Source organism: Kogia breviceps, chromosome 13 (genome assembly GCF_026419965.1).
Source record: "Kogia breviceps isolate mKogBre1 chromosome 13, mKogBre1 haplotype 1, whole genome shotgun sequence".
Classification (NCBI taxonomy): Eukaryota; Metazoa; Chordata; class Mammalia; order Artiodactyla; family Physeteridae; genus Kogia; species Kogia breviceps.
This window is the reverse complement of record NC_081322.1, coordinates 89,548,038-89,556,001: the sequence shown is the minus strand read 5'-3', so window position 1 is coordinate 89,556,001 and position 7,964 is coordinate 89,548,038. Positions and strand designations below refer to the sequence as shown.

Here is a 7,964-nt window from a genome sequence, read left to right as displayed (position 1 = left end):
GAGAGGGGTGGGGAAAAGGGAGAACCACTGCCAGTGGGTATGCAGTTCGTTTTGGTGGTAATGAAAATATTTTAAAACTGACTGTGGTGATGGTGGCACAAGTCTGTGAATAGACTAAAAACCGCTGAACTGTATACTTGACATGGGTGAGCTGCGCGGTGTGTACATACCTCAATAAAGCTGTTTAAATTACTGGAAAGTGACAGGAGCTGCATTACGGCATGTTCCGGCCTGCAATGCACACCCTGACCATCTTCTGGCCCCCAAGTTTGTCCCAGCTATTCCAGCTTGTTCTTTGGTGAGTTACACCCAGCACCTGGGTGTGGGACTGTAGGCTGCAGAGAAAATATTTCTGTATTTCTGCATGGTGCGGGCTTACTCAACAAATTTTACTGGGACCTTGGACAAAGGGCAGGTCTTTACTGAATAGAGATTCACCTTTCTCACGGTCTGTGCTTACACTTCAAAAGGGTTTGAGACCCTGCACCCATGGAGATATTCCAGCAATCTCTCCCCCTGGAGACATTTAATTACATTCCGAAGAGTAAGAACCCAGGAGTCTTCCCCCTTTCTTCCTGAGCAGGATTTATTTATACTGGGAGAATCAAGCTGCTTTCCCTCCCTCAGGAGGAGAGAGGAACAATATGCATACAAGCCTGCAGATTCTTATTTCGGGGTTTCTCACCTACAGAACAGACCCCCAAAAGGGGTAAGGTGGCAGCAACCTGGCCCTTACCACCTCACCACAGAAGGGGAAAAACTAGAGTAAAGGAAACAAACCTGGTTATTGCTCTTAGGGTTCATCAGTCCCCACTAAGGAAACCCCACCTCGACTTTCAGGACAATGGAAATGAACATGGCAGTGGAAAAATTACCAGGGCATGTCCACTCCAGCCCTCGCCACCAACAAACTCAAGTCTAGGCCACTACACAGACTTCAACCAAAACTTCAATGCAAATTACTGCCTGACCTGTCTGCAGTGAGCAGCCCCACGCCTCAAGCCTCCACGACGCGCTCTCGGAACTACGTCCTGGCTCTGCTGGTGGATAGAAGCCCTGTGCTCTCTGCTCACCTTGTCAGAAAATGCTGAGGTCCCGCCTCTACAACTGACACACTCGTACCTGTAAAAGAGGAGTAAGTAATTCCCACTGAGCTGCTGGGAGCGTCACACAGAGGAGCATTTGTCACCGACCTAAAGGGACAGCAGCGACAGAAACAGAGTACCTGCCTTACGAACGTCCACCTCCTGGGAGGGCAACTCCGCCAACTGAAAACGTTGTCACAAGCTCTTTTTGTCTATTACTATGAATGGCGGTTATTAGTAGCGGCCATTAGTAACAGTTCCCAATGCAAATCACTTGTTTTAAGAGGCAAGGTAAAAACAAATGAGAAGCCATCTACCATTCCTTAAATTTCTCTGGTATGCACTCAACAGTCCTGCTGGCTGAGGAACTTCCAGGGAGGGGTCTTTATAAGTGTCAGATGCCATACAGTCTGATTTCTGACGAGGGAGCAAAGGCAATCCAGCGGAGAAGGGAAAGTTCTTTCTCCAAAATGGCGCTCGAACAACTGAACATCCAAATATGCACGGGGTTGGCCAGCACGCGTGTTCGGGTTTTGCCATACGATGTTATGGAAAAACTAAAATTAAAAAATAAAAATCCTGCCGCAGTACCACCAGGCTGTTTCTTCACCCACCTTCCTAGGCTCCTGCCTGGTTTTACACCTGAGTCTCCATCCTGTATCTTTCCAGGAAACTGCATTTTTGTCTAAGTTAGGGATAGACTGAGACTGTTGTCTGCAACCAGGAAGCTTGCCATTAAACCAGAGCAAGCAGCTGATGGCAGCAGGCTGCCGAGTGCCTCTGTGACCGCTGAAAGCCCTGGAGCAGGCATGATGTCCAGGAGACGGCCAGATGTGTCCCTCTGGACGGAGGGCAGCAGGCAGCGTGCCCGCTGCGTGAAGGCTTGTGAGAACGAGGAGAAGACGGGCACCAACGGCGCTGTGGACTCTCCCCCCAAAGGTCCTCGGGATGCGAGCTTCATGAAGAAACTTTCAATATTTCTCATTTGATCTCCAGAATCTGCTCACATTTCAGACGCCTTCATATTTTCAGTGACCAACGCTCCTTGATAACAGACTTAAACTGTTTTTCCGTCTCCACTGTTTTCTGTTGGCTAGACTCCTAGCCTACTGACTAGGGCGGGGCCTCGTTTAGCAGCCTGTATCATCTGGGATAACCTTCTGCTAGAGGAGGGATACGAAATGACCTATACAAAGTGAGCTATAAACATACATACTATGAATAGACACAAGAGCCCAACAAACTATAAATTTTGAAAGTCTGACAGATGGGCTGGCCCGGACCTAGGGGAGGAGGGCCGAGGGCGCTGGAGTAAACACAAATCTGCGGCGACGCCAACATGGCACGCGGCGGGCGGGAGCCGGAGCTCTCTATCCCCTTTGTCCCCGTGAACTGCCCTTTGGCGGAGGAGGAAGTTAGCGGCCCCAACTGGCGGGTTCTGATTACTGGTGCCACGAGGCTTCTTGGCAGAGCTGTGCACTAAGAATTTCAGCAGAATAACTGGCATGCCGTTGGCTGTGGTTTTAGAAGAGCAAGACCAAAATCTGAGCAGCTTAATCTCTTGGAGTCTAAAGCAGTTCGTCACATCATTTATGACTTTCAGCCCCATGTCCTGGTACACTGTGCGGCGGAGAGAAGGCCAGATGTTGTCAAAAATCAGCCGGACGCTGCTTCTCAACTTAATGGGGATGCTTCCAGGAACTCGGTGACGGAAGCAGCGGCAATCGGAGCATTTCTAATCTACATTAGCTCCGGTTATGTTTTTGCTGGAACAAACCCACCTTATAGAGAGGAAGACGCACCAAGTCCCCTAAATCTATACGGCAAAACAAAACTAGAAGGAGAAAGGGCCGTCCTGGAGAACAATTTCGGAGCTGCTGTTTTGAGAATTCCTGTTCTGTATGGAGAAGTTGAAAAGCTTGAGGAAAGTGCCGTGACTGTTATGTTTGATAAAGTGCAGCTCAGCAACAAGTCTGCGAACACGGACCACCAGCAGCAGCGGTTCTGCACACACGTCAAAGACGTGGCCGTGGTGTGTCGTCGGTTATCACAGAAGAGGATGCTGGATCCATCAGTTAAGGGAACCTTTCACCGGTCTGGCAATGAACAGACGACTAAGTATGAGATGGCATGTGCAACTGCAGACGCCTTCAACCTCCGCAGCAGCCACTGAAGACCGACAGCTGACAGCCTGTCTTAGGAGCACAACGTCCGAGAAACGCTCAGCTTGACTCCTCCAAACTGGAGACCTTAGGCAGTGGCCAGTGAACACCATTTCGAACTGGAGTCAAAGAATCACTCTGGCCTTTCCTCAGCGACAAGAGATGGAGACAAAGGGGCTCCATTAGCATTATGTGTGCTGCTGTTGTTGTTGCTGTTTAAATGAGAAGTATGTGGCCCTTTTTAAAGAAAAAAGGAAATAGCTTTGTACGAGCGCTCTTTAATTGGGACTCATGATCTTTCAGGTGAATGACGCTCTTGCACTGGTGAAACTCTCTCAGGAAACCAAGGACAATAATACCTTGTTTGAAGTAATGAGTTTTCTGTTTATCATTTTGTTCTGGCTTAACTTGCTGTTTGAATATAGTAAATTATGATTCTCAAGTATTTCAGAGCCAGGATGAAACACATCCGCTGTAGACTTTTTTTTTGGATGAAACGCATTGTTCGCTCCTATAAATAACCTCTACATTTTCAGGACTTTTGCATCTGTTGGTCCTTTTATGTTTTAAAGTGTGTTAAATAGTATAAAAATCATTGGTGTTCATTATTTGCTTTGCTTGAGCTCAGATCAAAATGTTTGAAGAAACTTTATTTTTGCAATTGAAGTGTAGTTTTTTTGCTTGAGATGTTTCACCTTGTTATGTATATGGAACTCCTGCAGCTTGATGCCTCCAGCGTTTGTAGCGGTGAATGGTGAGCCTTTGAGAGAACCTGTGTATGTGTACGTATTTTTTTAATATATATGAAACTGTCCTTTTCACTCCATGCCATCAAGTGATATTTCATACGTGTGGTTATACTAATAGTAAGGGGCCTCGTAAGTCTTTTGACCATTCGTGAATAATAATAAATATGTACTGCTGGCATGGTAAAAATATAAAAAATAAAAATAAATAAATCTGACAAATACCACAAACATCGCAAAATATAGGAAAATAAATATTTTCATTAACTGCCTGCTGTATTTTTGTAATACATTTTTCCTACACTGCTTTAACAGCACACTTTCTGATGTCACCTCTTCATATCAGAATGACTTTTAAAAATATCTTTCTATGGAGATAAAAAAATAATTTTACTCTAGAATGATTGATCAAAATGGTTTTTCAATTACTGACGTATTTTAAGAGTTTCATCGAGGGCTTCCCTAGTGGCGCAGTGGTTGAGAGTCCGCCTGCCGATGCAGGAGACATGGGTTCGTGCCCAGGTCCGGGAAGATCCCACGTGCCGCGGAGCGGCTGGGCCCGCGTGCTGAGCCTGCACGTCCGGAGCCTGTGCTCCGCAGCGGGAGAGGCCACAACAGTGAGAGGCCCGCGTACCGCAAAAAAAAGAGTTTCATCGATGGATGAATTCAATTGCAATTCATTTTGGAAACGTCATGCATGTAAGTTTTAGAACTGTCAAATTTTGGAAACCTTTTTCGAGTTCTTTTTTCACATGAGTTTGGAATTTATAGCATTTCAATTTTTTTTCAGTGACTAGTAACATACATGGTCTCTTTTAATTATGTCCATTCACCAGTTTTTCATTCATGTTCTTGTCATAGAACATATCATAGTGTTATACAGTCCTCATCAATATCTCGTGTCAAATCAGTAGTAAATCTAAATGTTTTTACAGTGTATTTATATGATGCACTCCCCTTCGTTCATTGAGTTACAGAATAATACAAGAGCCTAGTGATTATTTCTATTCAAAATTTAACTCATGAATTACTACTTTTGGTATGATCTGAGAAAGTATTCTGTTACAATTAGCTTTTAATGTCGGGATAACTTCTGACGTTTCATCACTCATCTTTATCACGCAGACCCCCAGCAGCAAGACTGAACAAAGACGCTCATCCTGTAAATTCAAGCTTGAAACTCCCCCCGTAACAGCTCAGTCTGTAGCGCCCCACGAAATTACTTTCTAATCCCATAATTCTCTTGGGAAAGGAACTGCAACACATTTTGGGGTGTTAAAATCACAGCTGCTGTCAATTTTTATGGCAGACTGTGACTTTCCAAAGAGTCTGGCTGGTTTTCATTCCGTTACCACGCCAGGTCTCCTTTAGTGGTGTGTAGTCTCAGCTAGAAACCCCCGTGGGGACGCCACTGACAGGGACACGGGGAAAACCCAGGCCATGAACACGTTACAGTGCGGGGAGCTCGGGGCGGGGGGCGGGGAAGGCTTGCTGGGAAGTGGCATCTGAATCAGGCCTCGGGAGGAACAGAAATTCAGGGGCCATTACCCGAGGCGCCCTCTCCCCTCCTTGCCCTCCACATCCAAGTTGAACGACGCCCCGTGACTCTTACCTTCTCAGTAAAAAGACCGTTAGCATTTACCGAGCGCTATTTGCCGAGAGCACTGCTCGACACTCTGCGTGCGCTACTTCTGCCGCAAAGCCACCGCCCCGCTCGGTGAGGCAGCACTCGCTCCCACTTGTACCGACGGGCAAACTGGGAAGGCTGATCATCGCTAAGCCGCCCGCCAGCGCCCAGCCAGCGAGTTAGGTGGCCGGGGCCCTGATCTGTGCAGTGGCTTCAACGTGGGCCCTCAGTCCCTCTCTGCCCCTCCACCTCCTGCAGCTCTGCTGCCCACACCTCCTCGCTGGGGACGCCCTCCCTTCCCAGAAGGGCCCTTGGCTCATTCCCCGTGAGCCCGGCAACCCTGGGAAGAGCCTCCAGGGAACCGAGGTCCAAAGACCACCTCCAACATCATCCTTCTGGTGGCCCTGCGTGTAACGTTCTCACGGGGCCTGCGAGCAGCACACGTGTGGTATTTCCCAAGCGCCCGTTACCGACTGTGCCCAGAGCGTGTGCGCACCTGGCACAGCACCCGGCACCTTAACCGTTTGTAAACATCTGCTCGAGTTCTGGTACGCTTCCCCTACAATGGGGTGTGCAGGGCGTCAAGGGGACAGATGACAAGCGCCTGGCACACCGAGGAGACAAAACACGCGCTTCCTCTAACCTGGGCCTTGAAAGAGGAGAGAGGGTAAGCGCAGCCCAGGTGTGCGCAATGGGGAAGAGGGGTCAGGGAAGGTGGCGCCCCAGCCAAAGAGCCAACACACCTGGGGCTGCAGGAGCACCTGCTATCAGGGCCCAGCACCAGACTCAGGACGGTGGGTGCAGCACAGCATTCTGTACACCAAAATTTAAACATAAGGTCAGATAAAAAATCACACACCACATGGACTGAGACAGAAGGGGGAGAGATGCTAAATGCCTGAAGTAAAAAGGGAACTCATTCATCAAAAATTTCCATTTCAGAAGAGCTACCATTCAGTTTTACAAACTATAAATGATTTAAAAGAGAGATTAAGATCCATATCCAATAGTCTAGTGATTTATAGAACATGCCCAAATTGGCTTTTAGCAACTAGAAGTATTTGAAAATTAAACGTTTATGGGAAAAATAATTTCATCATCAAACCGGAAGATCCCATAAATTGCTCAAACCACCACCTCAGGTGAAAATATCAGAAATGACCCTTGCATATAAGGCATGGCCCTGACGCCTCTATCCTGCTGCTCCCCTGTCCCTATTCCTCTCCATCCACCCTGAGATGCAGGCCCGAGGACCCCTGGCCCTCTCTTCCCCTTCCTGGTTCTGGAGGGGTCCACAGGTCCCCTCCCACGGCCAGTAGCAGCACAGACTGTCCCGCGGAGATGTGACATAAGCCTGATGCCACATGAGAGGCCAGACCCATCTTACCTTGCTTGGCGATCCATTTCCTACAAGGCAGGAAGGTTCTTTTTTTTTTTTTTTTTTTTTTCCCCCATCAGGGTAGACATTCTATGCTCAAAATTCATTTTCCCTCCTAACTTTGTAGTTATTGCTCTATTACTTGTAGCATCCGGTCAGGCAATTTCATTCTCATTCCTTTAAAATGATCTTAGAAGAGTCTTTTTTTCACACTAATCAGGATCCACCCAGCTGTGGGCCCGGCCTTCACTCATCCAGACACTCAGGTGTCTCTGAACCTATGCACGTTTCTGCCAGTGTTTCCTGCCTCAGTTTTAACCCTGTGGATGGACACGTAGCTGCTGTGGTCCTTAGTCAACCCTCTGTCCACATCTCCTGACCATTCTGTTTCCACGTTGGTCTTTTTGCTACACATGCAGGGAGTTCTTTACCTCTGAGGTTACTATTTTTTTTTTTTTTTGCATTATCCCATCATTTAATCCTTCCACCGAATGACTTGGCCCAACAATTTTTTAATCAAAAATCATTTTGGGGGCTTCCCGGGTGGCGCAGTGGTTGAGAATCCACCTACCAATGCAGGACACATGGTTTCAAGCCCTGGTCCGGGAAGATCCCACATGCCGCGGAGCAACTAAGCCCGCAAGCCACAACTACTGAGCCTGTGCTCTAGAGCCCACAAGCCACAGCTACTGAGCCCATGAGCCACAACTACTGAGACCACGAGCCACAACTACTGAAGCCCGTGCGCCTAGAGCCCATGCTCCACAACGAGAAGGCACCGCAACGAGAAGCCCACGCACTGCAACAAAGAGTAGCCCCCGCTCACCGCAACTAGAGAAAGCCCGCACACAGCAACGAAGACCCAACGCAGCCAAAACTAAATAATTAATTTTAAAAAATCATTTTGATTGCACCTTTTTCATAGCGGCCTTTTAAAGGTTCAAACGTTCTCAAATCTCAAGTAGT

The 7,964-nt window shown here is 47.7% G+C and overlaps 1 pseudogene; it reads left to right on the top strand.

The window, feature by feature from the left end:
- The first annotated feature begins 2,590 nt into the window (after nucleotides 1–2,590).
- LOC131767837 (methionine adenosyltransferase 2 subunit beta pseudogene) lies at nucleotides 2,591–3,467 on the top strand (annotated as a pseudogene).
- Nucleotides 3,468–7,964: the final 4,497 nt, after the last annotated feature.